Source organism: Maniola jurtina, chromosome 23 (assembly GCF_905333055.1).
Source record: "Maniola jurtina chromosome 23, ilManJurt1.1, whole genome shotgun sequence".
In the NCBI taxonomy this organism is placed as follows: Eukaryota; Metazoa; Arthropoda; class Insecta; order Lepidoptera; family Nymphalidae; genus Maniola; species Maniola jurtina.
The window spans coordinates 7,693,958-7,719,379 of NC_060051.1; the positions used below are offsets into that span (position 1 = coordinate 7,693,958).

General features: G+C 36.2%; 1 protein-coding gene across 1 annotated transcript in view; it reads right to left on the reverse strand.

Annotated features, from left to right (window-relative positions):
- The window catches only part of LOC123877398, a 757,955-nt gene that overhangs the window by 589,811 nt on the left and 142,722 nt on the right, over positions 1 to 25,422 (reverse strand). The window lies entirely within an intron of this gene.

The window sequence follows — 25,422 nt, forward strand, 5'->3', positions numbered from 1 at the left end:
CTGTGTATCTGTCTGTGGCATCGTAGCGCCTAAACGAATGAACCGATTTTAATTTAATTTTTTTTTTTTTGTTTGAAAGGTGGCTTGATCGAGAGTGTTCTTAGCTATCATCCAAGAAAATCGGTTGAGCCGTTTGAAAGTTATCAGCTTTTTTCTAGTTACTGTAACCTTCACTTGTCGGGGGTGTTATTTTTTAATTTACACTACAAGAGTGAATAGCCAACTTCTAGGCAAGCGCGCTCCATCTTAGGCTGCATCATCACTTGCTAGCAGGTCTGAGTGCAGCCAAGCGCTAGTCTATATAATTTAAAAAAAAAACTTGTTGTTATCATTTTTAATTGTGAGTTGGAAATTTATTTGATTTACTTGTTTTACAGCCAAAGATAGAGGGAGATACGGAAAAGAACTGCAGCATCAGAAGGAATAAAAGGGACTGTACCACTCACAGGTGTAACCAATGTGATAAATGTATTTAGGTTTTTATGGTTTTTACCCAATAAAATTTTTAGTGAAAAACCCAAATACACGTATACGAAATCACCTAGTGTTGTTTACATTTTATCCTCTTGTTTTCTGTTTTAATTAAGATTTACAAAATTATTCACTACCGGGGTCTCTCCGTCACTCGCTTCATACAAACGTAGTTCCAATTTCATTTGAATATTAAGCAACCAAAGTCCATGAAATTTTGCAGACACATTCTAGAAACTAATATCTATGTTTGTGGTTTCCAGATTTCTGTTAAAATATTCAATTTCAAAGGTCTTAAAAATTTACATACAAATCTTTGAGCCCCTGTAATTTTAAAACTATAATATTTTTAGAAAAGTCTAAAACACCACAGAAACAGATATTAGTTTCTAGAATATGTCTGCAAAATTTCATGGACTTTGGTTGCTTAATATTCAAATGAAATTGGAACTACGATTGTATGAAGCGAGTGACGGAGAGAGCCCTGTTAAGTATGTATGTAAACATACATCGTAGTAATTAAACTGCAGAATACCGAAGAAAATAACAATTAACTGGATTTATAACATGTTCACAGAATTAATTTGCTTTACAACCGTGGACTTGGAATAACTAGATGCCACATCTTCAACAAGCAAAAAACCGGACAAGTGCGAGTCGGGGCTCATTCTTTTAGGGTTCCGTAGATAATTATAAGCATCATTATATTTTGGGTGTATGAAATATTTATTTTACGAGCTAGTACATCGCAATAAACCTTGAAAGAAAAACGCAAAAAATGTTCGTTTGTTTGGTCGCAGCTTACAAACTCTTTTATAGATCGCTGTTTTCAGTACTCGTTGCTTAAATACAGTATATGGTATATAATATAAATAAATAATATACCGATATTTTATATTCCTAAGTAGTTCGGTTTTTGAGATAGCCCCCGTCACAGAAATGGTCTAAAACTGGCATTTTTGCCCCCCATTTGCTAATTTTTTATGATAAAAAAATAAAAATATATTTGTACTCTACTAAACTATGATACCCCACATGCTAATAAGAAAAAAAAAGGAAATAATCATTTTCTTTGCTGACGCGCAGTCGGATAAAAAATAGGTATATGGATGTATGAATTAGGTAACCTGTACATTGAATACCCTTTGATTACCCTTGAAGCTGTGATAGCCTAGTGGTTAGAACGTCCGCCTCCTAATCGGACGTCGGGGGTTCGATCCCGGGCACACACCTCTAACTTTTCAGTTATGTGCGTTTTAAGAAATTAAATATCACTTGCTTTAACGGTGAAGGAAAACATCGTGAGGAAACCTGCATACCTGAGAGTTCTCCATGTACTCAAAGGTGTGTGAAGTCTGCCGATCCGCATTAGACCAGCGTGGCAGACTACGGCCTAAACCCTTCTTACTCTGAGAAGAGACCCAAACTCAGTAGTGGGCCGGCAGTGATGATGATGATGATGATTGAATACCCAGCGTTTAATCTGTATAAGTGAAGTTCCCTCAAATATATGTATAAGCCAAATCTGCAGTACTAAGCTAAGTGCATAAGTCTATGCGGCCAGCGTAGCGGAATTTAGACGTAATGGTCAGAAGCTGGATTTGGCTTTAATAACACATTTTGAGTAATTGAAGAGCATGTAGGATGTAGGTGCTTGATAAAGTTCAGCTTCTTTAGGGACCATCTAGAAAAGAGTAAATAGGCACCTTCTAGGCAAGCGCGCTCCACCTTAGGCTGTTTTATTACCTACTTTGGTGTGATTATGATTAGTGGTTTTCGGATTTATTCCTGCACTTGTGCTATAAGACCTACGTACCTACCAAATTTCATGACTCTAGGTTAACGGGAAGCACCCTATAGGTTTCTTGATAGACACGACGGACAGACAGACAGACATACAGACATACAGACAGACAGACAGACAACAAAGTGATCCTATACGGGTTCCATTTTTCCTTTTGAGGTACGGAACCCTAAAAACCGGCTCAGTGCGAGTCAGACTCGCGCACCGAGGGTTCCGTACTCGTGTATTTTTTTATTTTTTGCTCGATAAATCAAAAACTATTATGCATAAAAATAAATAAAATCTGTTTTAGAATGTACAGGCAAATCCCTTTCATATGATACTCCACTTGTTATAGTTAATTTATTTTGAAAATTGAAAATACTAATATTATTTGTTCATGAACCTACTTAAAAAAAAAAGGTACCTTGACTGTATAGCACAAGTATTTAAAGGAAAAAATCCGAAAACCATGAATTTGTGGTTATATCACAAAAAAAGTGTTATTTTGTACGGACTCCTTTGTGCGCGAGTCCGACTCGCACTTGGCCTTTTTTTTTTAAATTACGACAATTAATAGGTATACATAAGTTTTTACATCATAATATCACATAATATGCAAACAAATAAATGAACAGTATAAATAATAAGTTTAATTCCCCGAGAAATCCCGTGGGAACTCTTTGATATTCCGGGATAAAAAGTAGCCTATGTGCTAATCCAGGATATTGTCTATCTCCATTCCAAACAGCCAAATCCGTCTAGTAGTTTTTGCGTGAAGGAGTAACAAGCATACACACACACACATATACACACAAACATTCGCCTTTATAATATTAGTGTGATAGTAGGGAAACATAATATTTCTTGTTTATCTGTACAACGGTAAGCCGCGAAATTTCCATTTCCACAAAAATGAAATTCCATTATCAAATTACTTATTATGAAAGGAAATTTTAATGAATCTCTTTTCGAAACTCCGTTGAGGCTTAACCCAGAACTGAAAACAAGCGTTCATTATAAATCTGTGATAAAGTTTTTTTTTATACCGGCTTCAAGCGGGTCAATTATCCGAGTAGGTATCAAAGAGATTCGTGGTGTCGCTGTCGTTTGCGAAATGAAAATTAAAATTTTAACATCGATATGATAATTAAGAGGGGTGTTGTTAAAATAATATCAGCTATGCCTGTGGTTTTCCTGATTTCTGTTAAAATATTCGGTTTCAAAGTTACGTGGTCTTAACAATTCACATACAAATCTTTGAGTTCCTGTAATTTTGAAACTTCATATTTTTAGAAAAATCTAAAACACGACATGCACAGATATTAGTTTCTAGAATATGTCTGCAAAATTTCATGGACTTTGGTTGCTTAATATTCAAATGAAATTGGAACTACGATTGTATGAAGCGAGTGACGGAGTGAGCCCTGTTAACACGGCTCTCTCCGTCACTCGTTTCCACTCGTTTCATACAATCGTAGTTCCAATTTCATTTGAATATTAAGCAACCAAAGTCCATGAAATTTTGCAGACATATTCTAGAAACTAATATCTGTGTCTGTGGTGTTTTAGATTTTTCTAAAAATATGTAGTTTTAAAATTACAGGGGCTCCAAGATTTGTATGAAAAGTTTTAAGACCGCGTAACTTTGAAACCGAATATTTTAACAGAAATCTGGAAAACCACAGACATAGATATTAGTTTCTAGAATATGTCTGCAAAATTTCATGGACTTAGGTTGCTTAATATTCAAATGAAATTGGAACTACGATTGTATGAAACGAGTGGAAACGAGTGACGGAGAGAGCCCTCTTAAGGTGAATAAAGGCTGGCATTTATGGTGACCACATTATTTCAAGACATTACACTAATATTGAGATAATATGGTCTATAACTTAAAATTTAAAAAACTGATCTACTCTAAAAGACTCTAAAAGAGCTGATAACTTTCAAACGGCTGAACCTCTTCGATTATAGCTAAGAACACTCTCGATCAAGCCACCTTTCAAACAAAAAAACTAAATTAAAATCGGTCCATTCGTTTAGGAGCTACGATGTTACAGACAGATACACAGATACACACGTCAAACTTATAACACCCCTCTTTTTGGGTCGGGGGTTAAAAATATGTCTCGCCAAACTGTATATCAGTTTGTTGGCGAGTACTTGGCTGATGGCTTTGCCGGTAGGGTGGTAACTAGCCACCAAGCCAGACCAGAGATTTAGAAATTATAAAATTCCAAACCCCTGCCGGGAATCGAACCCGGGACCTCCGACTAACAAGACCACAGCGCTTACCACAGCGACACGGAGGTCCATCATCGTTGCACAAGAGAGGTCATCAAACTTGCATTTGAAAGCAAATACCTAAACGTACAAAAGCATGTAACAGTTAATTATGAACTATTTTTAACCCCCATCAGCAACTAGCTGGCAAGTAGGGACAATGACACTTGCGAGTGCAAATTGCACTAATTAAGAGCATTTGCGTGTTGAGAATAGTGATGTGTCACTTTAACACTCGGCTACATTTATTGCTGTAATATTAGAGGCCCAAATAAAAGAGTTGTTAGTGGTTTGCGTGCTTTACTGATACTAACTCCTAATTCTAAGGTGCGTTACAATATATATATCCGTGCATCAAGTGCCGTGGGTCACATACTACACCTCCCAGGGCACTTGAAAAAAAAAAAAAATTTAAAAGTAAAACAATTTTTTTTTTTAGCACATTAAAAAAATAAAGTAAAAAATACACAAAGTAAAAAATACACAGAAAAACATCCAGAAAAACAATAAAATCTGTCAAGTCCGAGAGGTATTTTCAATTCAATTCATTGTTCGTCAAATGCTGCTGGCCAAGCAGCATTTTAATAATTCAATCAGTCAAAACCCTTTTTCGATTTCTCCACTAACCATGTCTATCCGTGTGCGCGCGCGCTATTCTATTACATAAGTCATATTGTTCATTATATATTCAACTTATTCTCATCATAATTATTATTATGGCATAAACTCCTTTCATCATATTATTATTATTTATTTATACTCCTATGCACAATTACTCTCACGCAGACAACTACTGTACAGCATGATCGAGATAAAAGGCGAGTATACATTCCAAACACAACAACTTGTAAAAAAAATTAGTTGTAACCATTATTAACTGTACCATGATGTTCGGGTGATCAATCCGTCCACAATAGTAAAGCTAAAATCGATAAACTTATTGACACTTTCCCATTCCTTTCACAAAAAAAAAAATCTTGCCATGTGTTATCTAATAACACTACCTATCTTCAATAATTTTCATACCATATCCTTTCACAAATATTTTACACCTTTCCCAAATCATTTCCATTTCCATAATACCATTCCTAAAATGCCATTATTTTATTCATTTATTTATTATTTTCATGTACCTTTTGCTCCAGTCTTTCACGCAGACGAACTAGCGTACAACATGATCAAGAGATGGGCCGGTAACTTACATAACTTCTTATCCTCACATTTATATTATACTTTATAATCTCTTCCTATCTTTTAATTCTAATCGCATATGCATACCAAACCAAACCTTACATTCTCTTTAAATAAAGCAAACCCCAACGTCTTCTGCTAAAAAATTAACCATTCTCATCATTCAATTCCTGAACAAATCATACACTCTTTCAATACACTTCATATTAAAACAAACCCTTACATCTTCTGCAAAAAAAAAGTTAACCATTCTCATAATACAAATCTAAAACGAATCATTACATTCCTTCGATGCGCCTTGCATCCATTATGCAAAAAAAAAAAAATTATACGTAAAATCCATGAGAACTCCTAAATAGTGTTCGAGTAGTCACGAGCCTATAAATCGACATAATCCTGCTATCATTCATCATCAACGATGTTCAATACGTCACATATTTATATTTGTCAAAACCTTTCATATAAAGATACTCGATGATATCGCTAAGTTATGAAATCAAAACAAATCTGAAAACAATTAAGTTGCTTAGTGATCAATTAAATACATTTTATCATTGTTCTGGTACCTAACTATTGTTTTTGAATTCAATGGCAATTATAGTACTGTAATACAAAACGAAAATGTGCGTATCAGCGTTTCTTTTGTATTTGATATGACCTATTTACTGTGGTCATCGGCGTCATATTCACATTGGATTGCATCACGAAATTCTTGATACCTAATATCATACCTAAGTAATGATTATATTATTTAAAGTCAGCTTTTAATAAAAACGTAAAATCCAAGTAAGGTGTTACCTTTACTCTAAACTAAACTGAACATTTTACTGCTATCAAATTGTACTTTTCTACTATTTAAGTAATGAATTTTGTAAAATAAATGGAAACCATACTTCCTTCATATACTTAAGTCACTCTTAAAGTTTTAATGATAAACAGGCTGTAAAAACGAGAAAACTAAATAATTGAAATCTATAATTTCTGAAAATATGGCTGACAAAGAAAATCACCGATTTTCAATTTATAATCTTAATTTTAACTCCTCAAATAAATTCCTAAACTATAAGATCGCGAGATACCTAAAACAAAATAATATCGGGTTAAAAATTAGTAAGTAGAGTCAAAATCACATACCGAAATTATTGCTTCAGCGTAAGCAGACCAACACATTTATTACAACATGTACAATCTGGCCTTGCGATCCTATATTATGTATTTTCTAAAAAAAAATAAGCTGGAAAAAACACATTTTAAATTATGCGAAGTCGCTCTAGTAAAGTCGGGAAGTAAAGTCAAGAGTCAGGTCAAATAATGCAGTAAATACAACAAGAACAAAAATCGTTGTGTTACAAAATGGTTACAAAATACAAATTAACTTTAACTGGACACCGTTACAAAAATAACAATTAGTATTATTACTAAAACACCTTAATTTTGCCAGTCTCTAATTTAAAATGTTCACTCGGGCGTTAGTCCAAAATTTCTCTGCACATTAAAAAAAAATCACTATTTTAGAAAAACGAAACTTGAAACACTTTATCTTTCGGAACTTCGGAAAATACTTTATCTTTACACTTTGGGTATATTCATCTTCTTGAGTAGGTATGCGCCATGATTCTATATTATGTAGACAATTCTATACGCCGCTGCATTGTTGATTCTTCTGTGACATATTCCGTACAATGAACCATTTCGAAATATCTGGTTATCTTCAAAAAATGCCTCTTAATATCTCTCTTTCATATAATAGTCTCTTCTTAGTAATTAAATTTCAATTTCTCAAATATCGGTGCCCAGCCGGTGCACGCGCATGGTGGAGGCGCGCGCACACCGACTGGCAGGGTCGCCATGTAATATTAGAGGCCCAAATAAAAGAGTTGTTAGTGGTTTGCGTGCTTTACTGATACTAACTCCTAATTCTAAGGTGCGTTACAATATATATATCCGTGCATCAAGTGCCGTGGGTCACATACTACATTGCAGAACTTGTAAATGTACTATTTTAAGAGCTTATACTTGCTTAAAATAGTATTATTACGAGTTTTAAGCTGGGTTTTATGTTTTATACTTTATCAGCTAATGCCCGCGACTTTGTTCACATGGATAGGTATAGGTTTTTAAAAATCCCGTGGGAACTCTATGATTTTCTGGGATTAAAAGTAGCCTATGTGCATAATCTACCTCCATTCTTAATTTCAGCCAGATCCGTCCAATAGTTTTTGCGTGAAAGTGTAACAAACATGCACACATACATACAGATATACACACAAACTTTCACCTTTATAATATTAGTGTGAAGTACGATTCATCATCATCATTATCACCTGATAAACATCCACGTCTGGTCATAGATCTCTTGTAGGATGCTTGTAGGGACTTCCACACTCTATAGTCTTGGACCGACTAAAGCCAGCGGCTCCCTTGACTCATTCGATGTTGTATGTCTTCCAACCTTCCTTTCCTGTACGAAGCTGCCATTCTAGCACCTAGGAACCCCAACAAAGCTATCGATTTGTCGAACTGTGTGCCCTGCTCGTTGCCACTTAAAGTTCCCAACCCGCTGTGCTATGTCGGTTACTCTGGTTCTCCTACGGATCTTCTCGTTTCTGATTTGATCATGTAGAAAAACTCCAAGTATAGCTCTATCCATTACCCGCTGAGTGACTCTGAGGTTTCTCAGGAGACACACAGTTAGCGACTATGTATGGAAGCCATATAATGTCATCACTAGCAACACGCACTATTCGAAGACTTTAGTCTTTAAGCACTGAGGAATTTTGGACGAAAGGACATCGCGAAACTTCCCGAACGCTACCTAACCGAGTTGAATTCGACGGCTAACCTCCATCTCGATATTGCCTCTGCTTAATAGGTAGCATTTTATAATATTGTGTGTCTATACTTGCACAACTGTATAATTTTCATCACATTTTGTCTGTAGGACCACAGATGACCCATGGATCTGTTTGCTACTAGAATAGAGACCACCTTCCGGCAGGAGAAACGTTGGAAGACAACCATCCCGTTGGTCCAACGACATCACCAAGCTTGTGAGAAAACTTGGAGGAAACTCTACCAACACCGGGAATGGCGTGCACGTGGGAAAGCTTATGTCCAACAATGGGTGCCTGGTTCACATCGACCGCCCGTTATGCCAGATCCTTTTTTCCACGCACATGCAAACTCTGGAATCAACTCCCATCGCTAGTGTTCCCACTAGATTACAGAATGGGGTTATTCAAGGGGCAAATGTTCAGTAATCACTTAACACCAGGTGACCCGCCTGATCGTTTACTGGCTATTTTTTTGTAAAAAAATGTTACAAATAAGGGCTAACAAAGAAGAATAAGAAGATGCTTGCACATCACTATTTTACTAACGCGTCGTCGCTCGAAACTACGCCTTGTAGATTAAGTTTATTTGAGCGATGCGGGCGAGGTAATAATTTCTCACTGGGAAACCTGCTTCGCACGGGTGGATTATTTGCCTTTAAAATAAATCAGCGATCTGTCTACATCATCATGATCACCCCATTGCCGATCCACTACTGAGAACGGGTTTCCTCTTAGACAGATAATCGTTTAGGCTACAATCCGCCACTCTGGTTAAGTGCGGATTGGCAGACATACATTACATACATTTTGAGAACTCTAGAATAAAAACCCAGTTGAGAACATTATGGATTATGGAACTTCCCGATGTATCCTTCAAAGCAAGTGATGATGTTCGATTTTCAACAATGCCAGATTTCGTTATGGGACAAATTATAAAGCTAATAACTTGCGGTAGTATATTTTTAAATTGAAACAACCCCTTCTAGCTGGATATTTTTCATTATCAAACGACCACTTATGACCATCTAGGCACTTGAATAAATATATTTGAATTTAATTTGAGTATACACGATTCAAAAGAAATTTCCTTACTAGAACATAAAAAATAAACACTATCCCATACCGACTTTTTCCCCGGGACATAAATTAGTGTATCCTTGAGTGCCATAAATTGCGCCGGGGATTCCGTTAATAAAAACAAAACGTTTCATGGGCTGAGTTATGAGAGGCCAAGGGAGTGGCCGGGGGTGGAAAAGATTCCGTGGTAACGCGATTTTTATATTTTCCATTTAGGGTTCTGTATCCGAAGGTTCGGGACCCTATTATTAAACCTCCGCTGTCCGACCGCCAATCCATCCGTCCGTCCGTCCATCTGTCTGTCAGCGAACTGTATCTCGTGAACCGTAACAGGTAAAGGGTTGAAATTGTATAGAATACCTATGTATTTATATTGCCGCTATAACACCAAATAATAATAATTTCAACATGGCCACCATGAAAATTAAAAAAAAAAGTATTTTTCTTGTACAATTGAACGGAACCCTTCGTCCGACGCGCACTTGATTGATTTTTATTTTGTCATATTGCCTATTTTACGACAGATTTGACTGAAATTTGGAATGGAGATAGATTATACCCTGGATTAGCACAAAGGCTACTTTTTATCCCGGAAAATCAAAGAGTTCCCGTGGCATTTTGAAAAATGTAAATCCACGCGGACGAAGTCGCGGGCATAAGCTAGTAGATAATAATTATAATTTCTTAAATAGATAACACAATAAAATCACGACTAAATAAATTACTAAGCTTTCCATACGTTCTTTACTTCTTTCTCTTTTATTTATTGTATAAGAAATAATGTTTTCACTTTGTACATAAATATTGTACTTGTATTATCCTTTGTGGCCAAAGAAAATTAAATGTAAACATAGTACTATAAAAATATGACTATTGTTGTATTACATAAAAGGCTTTTTACGAGGGGTAAGTTTTACATTATTTAGGAATATTTAATGTATGTTTAAGTAACGAACTTTGGGGTAAAATAATAACTTCCTTTTGCCTGCGGACAAGTATCCTAATAATGTGTTCTGTTGTTGTAATAAAGGAAAACTTCTGCTGTCCCAATGTTTTTCCTTCGATACAATGAAATCTTCCTAACATGAATTTGAATCGCTCAGCATTAAAAAAAAATTAGTCTATTTCATTGATTTTTATGGACAACTCACGCTTGGCCAAAAAATTGACTATGCCAAAATTGTTTTCACAAAAAAAGAGCTAAAGTTTCCTCAGACAGTTTTCCTGTATCTCCTATGGTTTTGGATTTCACCATACTGTCCCAGTTAAAAAGAAACACTCTGTATAGTTATAAAAATCCATACTAATCTTATAAATGCGAAAGTGTGTCTGTCTGTCTGTCTGCTACGCTTTCACGGCTCAACCGCTGAACCGATTTTAATAAAATTTTGATCAGACTTAGGATACATTCCGGGGAAGGACATAGGCTACTTTTTATCCCGGAAAAACAAACAGTTCCCGCGGGATTCCTAAATACTCATCCGCTTGATCGATTTGTATGAAATTTGGTACCGAGGTAGCTCGCGTCCCGGTAATTTACATAGGCAACTTTTATCTCGGAAAATCAAACAGTTCCCACGGGATCTTTAGAAACCTAAATCCACGCGGACGAAGTCGCGGGCATCCTCTAATATATATATAAGTATCATTTAAAGAAACTTCACTTTAACCTTTTTAGTCTGTGATCAAAGTATGAAAGCTTGAACAACAATTTTATTCATCCCCGTTTCACCGTGAAAGTTAGTGTTTGTTGTTGGAAGTGAAATCGCTTAATATCTGAAGATTCTGAGTCGAGAACATTCCGCGCTTTGCAAGTTTTTGTTTGCTAAGAATGCATTGTTTTCATAGTATCATCACAGTTTAGTAACGATACAGTAAGGCTCTTTGATTGTTACAAATTCCACTGATAATAATCCATACTTCAATTAATATTATAAATGCGAAAGCGTGTCTGTCTGTACCTTGAAAAAAAATACTCGTAAGTTGGTTTGTGGTCTGTTTATTCATCAAGCACCCATGATATATTCCGTCTTCCCTTGCAACTGGCAGCATCATACCTGCAAAGAACAAAAAAAGATTAATGATAATAATTTTACGTATTTTTTACTAATGCATTTTTTTATTAACCCCCGACCCAAAAAGAGGGGTGTTATAAGTTTGACGTGTGTATCTGTGTATCTGTGTGTCTGTGTATCTGTGTGTCTGTGTATCTGTGTATCTGTCTGTGGCATCGTAGCGCCTAAACGAATGAACCGATTTTAATTTACTTTTTTTTGTTTGAAAGGTGGCTTGATCGAGAGTGTTCTTAGCTATAATCCAAAAAAATTGGTTCAGCCGTTTAAGAGTTAAATCAGCTCTTTTCTAGTTTTCTTGTAGAAAAGAAGGTTAGATAACCGTTAGGTTCATAATATTATGTCAATTGACAAATGTCAAGCTGTCAAGATGGACGTTGCCTGAATCCATAATTATTTATTTAAAAATGATGTTTTGGAAAACTCAGATACTTTAGATCGTAGGCGTGGAATAGTCCAAGAAAATCAGTTCAGCCGTTTGAAAGTTATCAGGTCTTTTCGGTCTTTTCTAGTTACTGTAACCTTCACTTGTCGGGGGTGTTATAAATTTTTAATTTACACTTGTTATTCAGATACAAGTTAGCGCTTGACTGCAATGTCACCTGGTGGTAAGTGATGATGCAGTCTAAGATGGAAGCTGGGGGGCCTTAACCCGGGTAGGTACTTACATAAAATTAGAAAAAATCAAAATGGAGGATTTTATGCGCTTTTGTACTTGCTGAAAACAGCAGTCAGATTTTTTTTTTAACTTTTTTAATTCAAGAAGTGTTAGAAAAGGAACTACACTTAAAATAGGTACGAGTAGGTATGTTACGCCTTAAGTTAAGCTAAGCCGGGCTCCCCACATTTCTTAACTAAGTTAAAGTGTAGGCATAATCTCAAGTCACAAATTAAGCTCACTCATAAAACTGGTCCTGAAATCCGACCTCCCGCGGGAAGATCCCTTTACAAACTAATTTACTGCTCCTAACGAACAATTTTAGATTTTATGGCAAATTGAAAAGTACCCAGCGTTTGATGGGAAATTGCAAAGTGACGAAATTCAAACTTGCACTACTGACAATATTTTTGTTGCATTGTCTGCATTTGGACGTCTGAGTCGCGTAGTCCGGTCCTTATTTCTTACATACATATGCAGAATCGTAAGTTTCTCGACCCATCAGTTCGTTAGTAATAAGTCAGTTTATCCTTTGGGGCATTTCACGTCAAGCGGACAACCAAAAAAAAGTGAGGTCGTGAATTTTGTTTATACTCTGGTCAGTTATACTTCTAGTAGACGTGGATATATACACACAATGTTTTTTTCGTATGATGCTTTATTGCTGAGTTATGAGCTTTTAAAAATTTACTAAGAATGAAGTCCGTTATTTTTGGATGCTTATTATTTGTAACAATTCATTTGTAAATAAAACTAAAAAGCATTGTTTATTATAGTTAAAAAGTTGAAATTTTTATTTTTTTTATCGAATTCTAAATTTAAATTTTTTAACGTATAGTAAACCGGAAGTGAACATTTCAAATCGATATTTGAGTAACATGGCCAAAATAAAAATATTTTTTTTTTACCGTGAATTAAAGCTTACATGTACTTATTCTTCACCAAAAAATATTGTAACGTGATGTCTAATAGTTTAGGACTTAGTAGCCCAGTAATTTGGTCGTCAAAAAGGGGCTTATCTGGAAAGTTTTCAGAAAGTTATGCAAATTGGTGGTTTTATAGATTTCGATGTGCTCTTTCCAAATTTTTATTTTGCCACCTCGTACCTTTGCCGCTCGCGCCGCCATCTTGGAAAAATGGCGCCCAAAAACAGTTTTTTCACGATAACTTCTTTCCCATTCATTTTACGACAAAAATTGCTATGTAACAATTAAACTAGAGACAATTTCCTACAATTTGTGTGGTCACCTTTTTTTGTAGACTCAATAGTTTCAGTGTACGAGCGCCACAAAGCCCACTCCAACACTCGTTTTGGCTAAATAACTCATTTCCACATCACCATGTGGTAGAGTGAGTGGCGTGATTTTTTTTTACGGTATCTCCAGGAGACGGTAGTCACCTTCAATTTAAGACATCACTTCGTTCAGAGAATACTAACATTCTTCAGAATTCCGCTCGAGATAAGAGTAAATATACTGCATCGCAGTTTCGATCTCATGTGAATATGGACCTTTTTTTGGGTTTCGAACCCAAAGGATGCCAACGGGACCTTATTACTAAGTCTCCGCTGTTATCCGTCCGTTTGTCTGTCAGCGGGCTGTATCTCGTGAACCGTAATAGATAGAGAGTTGAAATTTTCACAAAATGTCTATTTCTATTGCCGTTATAACAACAAATAATAAAAATTTCAAAATGGCTGACATGAAAAAAAACAAATAAGTAATGTTATTTCTTGTTTGATGGTACGGAACTCTTCGTGTGCGAGTTGGGCTTGCACTTGACCCATTTTTTTATTTTTTTAGTTTGTAGTGCGAGGTAAAATTTTTAATGCACGAATTGCGATATTGTGTATTGACTGCGACCACCTTATAAACATGCTCGAGATGTCGAAAAATCGGTCAAGTGCGAGTCCAACTCACATAGGAAGGGTTCCGTACCATAATACAAGAAATAATGCTCTTTTTTATTTTTTTTTTCATGACGGCCATTTTGAAATTTTTATAATTTGTTATTATAACGGCAATAAAAATACACATTCTGTGAAAATTTCAACTTTCTACCTATTACGGTTCATGAGATACAGCACGCTGACAGACAGACGGACAGACGGATAGGCAAACGGATGACAGCGGAGGCTTAGTAATAAGGTCCCATGGGCATCTTTTGGGTTTAAAACCCAAAATAAAGGCTCATATGCACGTGAGATCGAAACTGCGATGCAGTATATTTACTCTTATCTCGAGCAGAATTCTGAAGAATGTTAGTATTCTCTGGTCGAACTGATAGCTTAAATTGAAGGTGACTACTGGCTCCTGGAGATACCATAAAAAAAAATCACGTCACTCACTCTACCACATGGTGGGGTAAAAATGAGTTATTTAGCCAAAACGAGTGTTGGAGTGGGCTTTGTGGCGCTCGTACGCTGAAACTATTGAGTCTACAAAAAAAGGTGACTACACAAATTATAGGAAATTGTCTCTAGTTTAATTGTTACATAGCCATTTTTATCGTAAAATGAGTGGGAAAGAAGTTATCGTGAAAAAACTGTTTTTCGGCGCCATTTTTCCAAGATGGCGGCGCGAGTGGCAAAGGTGGCAAAATAAAAATTCGGAAAGAGCACATCGAAATCTATAAAACCACCAATTTGCATAACTTTCTGAAAACTTTCCAGATAAGCCCCTTTTTGACGACCAAATTACTGGGCTACTAAGTCCTAAACTATTAGACATCACGTTACAATTTTTTTTGGTGAAGAATAAGTACATGTAAGGTTTACATCACGGTAAAAAAAAAATTATTTTTCTTTTGGCCAAGTTACTCAAATATCGATTTGAAATGTTCACTTCCGGTTTACTATACGTTAAAAAATTTAAATTTAGAATTCGATAAAAAAATAAAATTTTCAACTTTTTAACTATAATAAACAATGCTTTTTAGTTTTATTTACAAATGAATTGTTACAAATAATAAGCATCCAAAAATAACGGACTTCATTCTTAGTAAATTTTTAAAAGCTCATAACTCAGCAATAAAGCATCATACGAAAAAAACATTGTGTGTATATATCCACGTCTACTAGAAGTATAACTGACCAGAGTATAAACAAAATTCACGACCTCACTTTTTTTTGGCTGTCCGCTTGACGTGAAATGCCCCCTTTTGTACACGGTTATAAGAAACCGAAAAAAGAACCACAAACCTACTCTTTTTAGGAATACAATTCTATTTTCCTATTAAAAATTATACTTTTTGGGCTGAACCCTCGGTCGGTCGATTCAAAAAGTATATATATTCGATTTCTATTTTTAATTTTCATTGTTTAAAAAATAAATAAAAACTATAAAATATACTTGGCATTTAACCAAAGAGAAACATATCTATTCACCAAAATCCTAATTCATTCGATTCATCCAGCCGCATAAATCTCTTAAAATTACGACCATTTACGGGTTAGCGCTTTAAAACCATATCATCAAGCGCTCGTAGATCACGCTAGATGGCGTTGGCATTCAAAACAAACAAATCACGGCACTCGGCCGCTGACCTCGCGGCTGAGCAGACGTTATTTATGTGTTGCGCTTGTAGTTTTATTTGAAATATTTAGAAATGCATTTCAAGCGTTTTAGACATATTTCATGTGAAATTCAGGCGTAATTTACTTATTATTGTTATAATACACAAAGTATTAATAACAGAAATATGTATAAGTTATATAAAAAGTTCGGAACCCTCGGTGTGCGAGTCTGACTAGCACTTGGCCGGTTTTTTAAAGAGAACTGTCTTAGTAGTGGGCTGGCGATGGGTTGATCATGATGAACTTAATATACTTACACTATAAATATCTACTTACAACGAGATACCTTACTCACATAAATATGGAAAAGTGTAAATTAAAAATTTATAACACCCCCGGACAAGTGAAGGTTACAGTAACTAGAAAAGAGCTGATAACTTTCGAACGGCTGGACCGATTTTCTTGGATTATAGCTAAGAACACTCTCGATCAAGCCACCTTTCAAACAAAAAAAAAAACAAATTAAAATCGGTACATTAGTTTAGGAGCTACGATGCCACAGACAGATTAACAGATACACAGATACACAGATACACAGATACACACGTCAAACTTATAACACCCGTCTTTTTGGGTCGGGGGTTAAAAACACAGGCTTAGAAGCCAAAACAAGTAATTAATAGGTAACAGGATCCTTAACCCTCCTCACAAGAGCCGGGTACTAACGGCCTCTGACCCACCTTGAGGCACGAAACCACTCCCCGATACTTGAACGCTCATTAACGAAATGGGCGTTGAGAAACATTGATATAAGTAACCAAAGATACACTTAAGCCTAGCGCAGACTTAGATTGAAATCTATAAAGCGCACTTTAACTTTGCTTAGACTTAAGTTTCAGTTAAAACGAGACAGATTTATGCTAGCGGTGTTACGCTGTCCCGTTTTAACAGTGTCTCAAGTCACAAGTTAGCAAAGTCAAAGTGTTTTCTATAGATCTCAGCCCAAGTGCGCTGAGTGACCCAAGAAATATCCCTACGAAGACATGCCTCTTGATAGCACTTGTCTTATGAGAAGAACAGGAAAGGAGTTTATTTAATTTTAAGAGGGTCCTTAACCCTCCTCACAAGTAACTATTATACACTTAGAGGCAGCGGAGACCATGTTACAGATGCAGCGCGGTAAATGACGTCCAATAGAGGCGATGCACGCTTCTGCGACCTGCTAGATCGCGCTCATTTTCATTATAACAATTTCAATCTTATGCCATACCAATAAAGCTGGGTTTGAGTTGATAAAACTCGGCGCCTCTCCATTCCATCTGTGCCTATCAATCCTTGATTCGCGCAAAAAATGCATGACAAATTGTAAAACTTAATGAATCATAGGTTTTAATAAAAACACAAAAACCTGAAAAAATAGATATACTAAGCCCTGCTTTAATGGAACCACGAACACTAAATTCTATTGTATAATAATGAAATGATAACTCAAAATTTAAAAAACCCCCGACACAAAAACCTCTATAAGAAAACTAGAAAAGAGCTGATAACTTTCGAACGGCTAAACCGATTTTCTTCGATTATTATAGCTAAGAACGCTTTCGATCAAGCCACCTTTCAAACAAAAAACCTAAATTAAAATCGGTTCATTAGTCTATGAGTTACGATGCTACAGACAGATACACATATACACAGATGCACACGCCAAACTTATAACACACATATTTTTGGGTCGGGGGTTAAAACTATTATGTTTCACGTGAGCTTAGTTTAGATAAGTATATCTTGGGCTAGATATTATATCAATGTTGTAGAAATGAAATATTTTATTCGGCGTAAATTTCAACATAGCCTGAACCAATGATCCGTTTCATTTTACGGGCGCGCATAATGGGGAAACAGTTCGTGTTTATACCATGTTCCTACTAAATATAATTAATAAAGAAATAACGATACGGTATTTGATTGGAATTATTCGGTAATTATTCTGATGTTTCTGTTAGTGGTTTTCAAGAGATTATTATTTTTGCCTTTCCATATAGTAGATACTTAGATAGGACTAGAAATACTACTTTGGTAAGTTGTGAGTATGACTCGTTGGGAACCTAATCCTGTCACAGTGCGACTCGTTAGGAACTCATCGTTTTTTTTCCTATTGAATCACACTGTTACTAAATATACTGAATCTGGTTCCTCTTTCTACTATCGTTGGACCTCAAGCCATGTCAAGTCCTGCATCTATTCGTCAAGCAATAGGTGAATTAACGCTGGTTGCATGTGTAGACGCAGATGCAATTAATAGTGAAATTAATGACGTGACACTAATTTCGTGCCACTAACGTCGTAATGTAAATTCCGCTTTATTAACCAAGTGTTTTGACGTTTGACAAAAAGTGGCCGTTTCGACTAGTAGTCATCATCCCTATTTCAGCCCAAAAATGAACTAAGTCGCGAATTAAATTGCACTATAAATACGAAAGCATGTTTGTAGGTTTGTCGGTTTGTCCCTCAATCACGTCGCAACGGACCCACGAGTTGACGTGATTTTGCATGGTAGGTATCGTTAAAGACCTGGACAGTCACATACGCTACTTTTTAACCCCCGACCCAAAAAGAGGGGTGTTATAAGTTTGACGTGTGTATCTGTGTATCTGTCTGTGGCATTGGAGCTCCTAAACTAATGAACCGATTTTAATTTAGTTTTTTTTTGTTTGAAAGGTGACTTGATCGAGAGTGTTCTTAGCTATAATCCAAGAAAATCGGTTCAGCCGCTTGAAAGTTATCAGCTCTTTTCTAGTTACTGTAACCTTCACTTGTCAGAGGTGTTATAAATTTTAATTTGCACTTGTTATACCGAAAAATCAAAGAATTACCACAGAATTTAAAGACGCGGACGGACGCGAATGTACGTTTAAATTACAAGGGTTTCTTTACATTGTATAATTCAATCTCTACAAGCCTACTATAAGCAATAACGATACAAGGGTGGAAGCCATTTAAAAAATTAAGTCATAAAGGTAATGGGCCGTATATGCGTGTGCGACATTGAGGGGAGGTGCCGGTTCGATGCCCGGGGAAAAAACATGTGTCACTTCTTAATTAGTTTTGTCAAGTAAGTGTTTTACATTGTAGGTACTTTTTGAGTGCATAATGATTATTAGTAATAGTTGCTTTGATAAAATGGAATTTGTTTTTTTAATGATTGATAAAATTAGCCTGTTAGGGGTTGAATTTTCAAAAATCCTTTATTAACTGATGTTTACGTCGTAATAGCTATCTGCATCACACTTCACACTAATATTATAAAGGAGAAAGTTTGTATGCGTGTGTGTGTGTGTGTGTGTGTGTGTGTGTGTGTGTGTGTGTGTGTGTGTGTGTGTGTGTGTGTGTGTGTTTGTTACTCCTTCACGCAAAAACTACTGGACGGAATGGGCTGAAATTTAGAATGGAGATAGATTATACCCTGGATTAGCACATAGGCTACTTTTTATCCCGGAAAATCAAAGAGTTCCCACGGGAATTTTAAAAAACCTACATCCACGCGAACGAAGTATCAGCTAGTGCCTAAAAATTTCAGCCCAATTTATCAAGTAGTTTGCGCTGTGCGTTGATAGATCAGTCAGTCAGTCAACTTTTCCTCTTATAAAGAGACCCTAGGCTCTCTTTAATGTTCCTTGACAACAATTGTAAATTAAAAATTTATAACACCCCCGACAAGTGAAGGTTACAGTAACTAGAAAAGAGCTGATAACTTTCAAACGGCTGAACCGATTTTCTTGGATTATATAGCTAAGAACACTCTCGATCAAGCTACCTTTCAAACAAAAAAAAACTAAATTAAAATCGGTTCATAGTTTAGGAGCTACGATGCCACAGACAGATACACACGTCAAACTTATAACACCCCTCTTTTGGGTCGTGGGTTGAAAAGTAGCTTATGTCTGCCCGGGATGCAAGCTATCGCTGCAACCAACGTCAAAATCGGCAAAAATGAGTTGTTTTTTTAGAAAAACAAAAAAATATATAAAATTTACACCATCCTCCTTTGACCTTCGCCGCTATAAAAGAATGCCATAACTATGAGTAGATATCTCTAGCCATAACAACTCTATAAAAAGTGGCTGAGAAAATAAAACTGTTTACCCAAGTGCATCATCTCAGACGAAATGCGCATTTGCAATAAGTGTGTCCTTCACCCTACTTCATTAGACATTCTTCATGGTTAACACTGTAATAGCTGTCTAGAAGTGGAACCACACAGGACGTTTGAAATAAGGCTCTCTACAGACAGAACAGTTTTAAAAACGCGCGTACATAACGCCACTTGTGATCATTCAAAATATCTACACAACAGTGTTTGGCATACATTGTATTTCATAGAGCTAGTACATTTTGATACATTTTTTAGTATATTTTGTAACAGTGACATTCTATTCACAAAGATCTCTATTGTTAGGGACAGAATTATTTTTATTTCGGACTAGAGGATGCCCGCGACGTCACGCGTCGTCCGCGTGGATGTTGGTTTTTGAAGATCCCGTGGGAATTGTTTGGTTTTCCGGGATCAAAAGTAGCCTATGTCCGTCTCCGGCATATAAGCTAACTCAGAATTGGTTAAACTATTGAGCCGTGAAAACGTAGCAGACAGACAGACAGACGTATTATTATGGATATGGATATATATTAGTATGGATGAACTGCATATTTGCAATAAGTATATCCTTTACCTTACTTCATTAGACAATAGATACAGATTTTTTAAATTCACTTCAGGGTTTCCGAATTGTAATGTGAAACGGCTTAATGAAAATTATTGGATGGCTGGAGTGAAGACTTCAGCGGGGAGGGGCAACGCACGCCCAACAGACGGAAACATTTAACAGGACTCTCTCCGTCACTTACTCCATACAATCGTAGTTCCAATTTCATTTGAATATTAAGCAACCAAAGTCCATGAAATTTTGCAGACATATTCTAGAAACTAATATCTGTGCCTGTGGTGTTTTAGATTTTTCTAGAAATATGTAATTTTAAAATTACAGGGGCTAAAAGATTTGTATGTGAATTTTTAAGACCGCGTTACTTTGAAACCGATTTAACGGAAATCTGGAAAACCACAGGCATAGATATTAGTTCCCGGAACGTTTCTACAAAATTCATGATTGGTTAGTATTCAAATGAGAGACGAACTACGTTTGTATGGAGCGAGTGACGGAGAGACCCCTCCTAAGTGCGGAAAACAGCCCAGAGAGAATAAAGAAAATAGTATGTAAGTTGCCTAAGCAACAACACGCCTGCTTATAAACTCCACCACTGTCTACACTGAATTATGGTAAATGCACTTAGAATAACCGTTTCGAATTCATCTCGTCTATTTTATTATCTGTTTTGATGAAGCACTAAGTACCAGGTCATATAAAGTTTTAGCTTTTTCTCAACAACATCGCATCGCAGAATCCATACTAATGTTATCCATTATACATAAATGCAAAAGTTTGTCTCTGTGTATCTATCGTCTACTTTTCTGTCTGTCTATAATGTTTTTAACCCTCGACCCAAAAAGAGGGGTGTTATAAGTTTGACGTGTGTATCTGTGTATCTGTGTATCTGTCTGTGGCATCGTAGCGCCTAAACGAATGAACCGATTTTAATTTAGTTTTTTTGTTTGAAAGGTGGCTTGATCGAGAGTGTTCTTAGCTATAATCCAAAAAAATTGGTTCAGCCGTTTAAGAGTTATCAGCTCTTTTCTAGTTTTCTTGTAGAAAAGAAGGTTAGATAACCGTTAGGTTCATAATATTATGTCAATTGACAAATGTCAAGCTGTCAAGATGGACGTTGCCTAGATACATAATTATTTATTTGAAAATGATGTTTTGGAAAACTCGGATACTCGGATACTTTGGATCGTAGGCGCGGAATAGTCCAAGTCGGGGGTGTTATAAATTTTTAATTTACACTTGTCAAGTAACACTATTGCGGCGTGATTGCAGGACAAAGTAGCAACCCAAAAAACAAATACACTCTCGCATTTACAATATTAGCAGTGATAATATTAAGTAAATATCGATATTATTAACAGGGCTCTCTCCGTCACTTACTCCATACAATCGTAGTTCCCATTTCATTTGAATATTAAGCAACCAAAGTCCATGAAATTTTGCAGACATATTCTAGAAACTAATATCTGTGCCTGTGGTGTTTTAGATTTTTTTTTAAATATGTAGTTTTAAAATTACAGGGGCTCAAAGATTTGTATGTGATTTTTTAAGACCGGATAACTTTGAAACCGAATATTTTAACGGAAATCTGGAAAACTACAGGCATAGATATTAGTTTCTAGAATATGACTGCAAAATTTCATGGACTTTGGTTGCTTAATATTCAAATGAAATTGGAACTACGTTTGTATGGAGCGAGTGACAAAGAGACCCCTCTTAAGTAAATAATATCAGGATTATTATAAAAAGGAAAAGTGCAAATCTGCACAGATCTTTTCAAGAGGATAATATTTTACATTTCTCCCTCAAGATGGTGTAATTTCCACCCGATTAGTATCGCTTTAAATGATATTGATTTATTTCTTTCGTATCGGCCAATCCATACCGCATATTCTGGTCTTGAATCTCATTTCCAATCCAATTTTCAATGTTGGTTATTTTTTAACCCCCGACCCAAAAAGAGGGGTGTTATAAGTTTGACGTGTGTATCTGTGTATCTGTATGTGGCATCGTAGCTCCTAAACTAATTAACAGGGCTCTCTCCGTCACTCGTTTCATACAATCGTAGTTCCAATTTCATTTGAATATTAAGCAACCAAAGTCCATGAAATTTTGCAGACATATTCTAGAAACTAATATCTGTGTCTGTGGTGTTTTAGATTTTTCTAAAAATATGTAGTTTTAAAATTACAGGGGCTCAAAGATTTGTATGAAAATTTTAAAGACCGCGTAACTTTGAAACCGAATATTTTAACAGAAATCTGGAAAACCACAGACATAGATATTAGTTTCTAGAATATGTCTGCAAAATTTGATGGACTTTGGTTGCTTAATATTCAAATGAAATTGGAACTACGATTGTATGAAACGAGTGGAAACGAGTGACGGAGGAGCCCTCTTAACCGATTTTAATTGATTTTTTTGTTTGAAAGGTGGCTTGATCGAGAGTGTTCTTAGCTATTATCCAAGAAAATCGGCTCAGCCGTTTGAAAGTTATCAGCTCTGTTCTAGTTACTGTAACCTTCACTCGTCGGAGGTGTTATAAATTTTTAATTTACACTCGTTTGCAAAATAAATAAGTACTTTATCATTTTAATATGGTTATGTGAGGTAAAAAGAGTAACCGTATTAGCAAGGCGAGTGAATTTGGCTCGTCGCAGCACATGTCCAGCGTAGATTAAACTAGTTTGGCTCGCGGAGCCACTTAGGTACTTTGGACGGCGTCCATAGCAAACTAACGCTTGGCCAAAATCTGCTAATAGAAGTTATACTTTGAATAGTCGGAAAATCTAGCTATCTTTTACCTAGGCAAGCGTGCCAGGTTTTTTTATATTCCATCACCTGGGAATAAGTAACATTACTACTAGTTGAGATCGTAGCCAAGCGCTAACTTGTAATGGAACAAGTGTAAATTAAAAATTTATAACACCCCCGACAAGTGAAGGTTACAGTAACTAGAAAAGAGCTGAAAACTTTTAAACGGCTGAACCGATTTTCTTGGATTATAGCTAAGAACACCCTCGATCAAGCCACCTTTCAAACAAAAAAAACTAAATTAAAATCGGTTCATTAGTTTAAGAGCTACGATGCCACAGACAGATATACAGATACACTGATATAGGTACAACAAACTTATAACACCACTCCTTTTGGGTCGGGGGTTAATGAGAAAAACCTGGCACGCTTGTGCAGGAAACCGCAGGTTAGAATATTCTCCCTATAGCGAAAGAGATTGAGAAGAAGAAGAGAAAAGATAAAGATAAAGAAAATGAGCAATATGGAATATATGGAGCAATTTTTAAATACGGAGCAATTTATTATAGATTTATAGAAACAATATTGATTAGATTATTTAGGTTAAGGTTATATAGTAAGTATAAGTATAATAGTATAGTAAGTATAAGGCTAAAGGTTTATTTAAGTTTATTAAGGTTATATATTTACTGTACGACGTATGTTTATGTTAATGCACGCTGTGACTGCCCGTAAGTGGAGTTGCATAAGAGCCATAGAATATAAGGAATAACATGTATAATTTAATTGTGTAACTCTGTGGGCGGTTCTAAAGCAAATAAAAAAAAAAAAAAAAAAAATTAGATAGTTTTTACTGATTTCTGAAAATAATCAATATAGGAAATGTTGGGTTCTGTTCCCCATCTCCTCATTTGTCTTTCACGACAATAAGGCCGCCTCTACACATGCGCCAGCGCATTCGCCAACGCGCTTGCGATGCGCTTGCCAACGCGCTTGTGAATAATCCACACATTGGAAGGTCGTTCAGTATGGTTTGGTTCGGGCCAATGTGCGGACGGATTCAAAATGGATGTTGAGTCGCTAACAGCTGCAGCTGTATATTTATTCACAGCTTATAATTACTTTGTTAATGTGTACGTCAAGTTAGGTGTTAATTCGCTGCAAGAAGAAAATGTGCACTCTTGATCGCTGCTCCGAGCAAACTAATCGTGCGACCAAATGTGAGGATGGTGCGCCAAACTTGCGACAAGTGTCCTTTGATGTTGCCGACACCGCGCGGCAAGCTCGCAAGCGCGCCAGCCAACGTTCAAATACCTACCGCCAATGCGCCAACGCCCGTTCTACATATTGGGCCAGTGGCTGGGCCAGTGCGCTTGCCAACACGTTGGCCTATGTGTAGAGGCGGCAAGGCAAGCTCAACGACAAGATGACAGTAATTACATACCACGCAAGCTTTATTAGGTCAAGGTGTGACACTCCAGTCGGCACCGATATAGGTCAACCGTGTTTACAAAATTCAGTATTCTTTTAAATTAGATCAAACTTGTTTATTTTATTTCGGGGAACATAAAAGTTGTTTGGAAGTTTTGGCTATTCTACCGTCCTTTCGCTGAAAAACGGCTAACCCAAAAAAATAGTTTTTTGAGTTATTGCCAAAAAACGTAGGGATTTAGAACAACTGATGTATTTTTTTTAAATGAAAATAGCGAGCAAACGACCAGGTGGGTCACTTGAAAAGAGCAACCGCCGAGTTTCTTGCTGGTTCTTCTCGGTAGGAACGGCATTCCAAACCAGTGGTAGTATATTTTGACGATTCAAAAGCAAAACAATTTTTTGGGGTTATACGCTTTTTAGCAAAAGGACAGCAGTATTTCAATCAGTATCTAGCCAGCGAATAGACTTTTTGTTTTAATTTATACGAAAGTTTGGCGGGCTATCTGTCTGACGGTTTATTACCTACTTTATCGGTTAAGCCACTGAACCGATTTGAAACATAGAAATACCCTATAAAAGTTTGACTGAAAATCTTTAAATCTAAAGAGAACATTATCTACCCAACCCGAT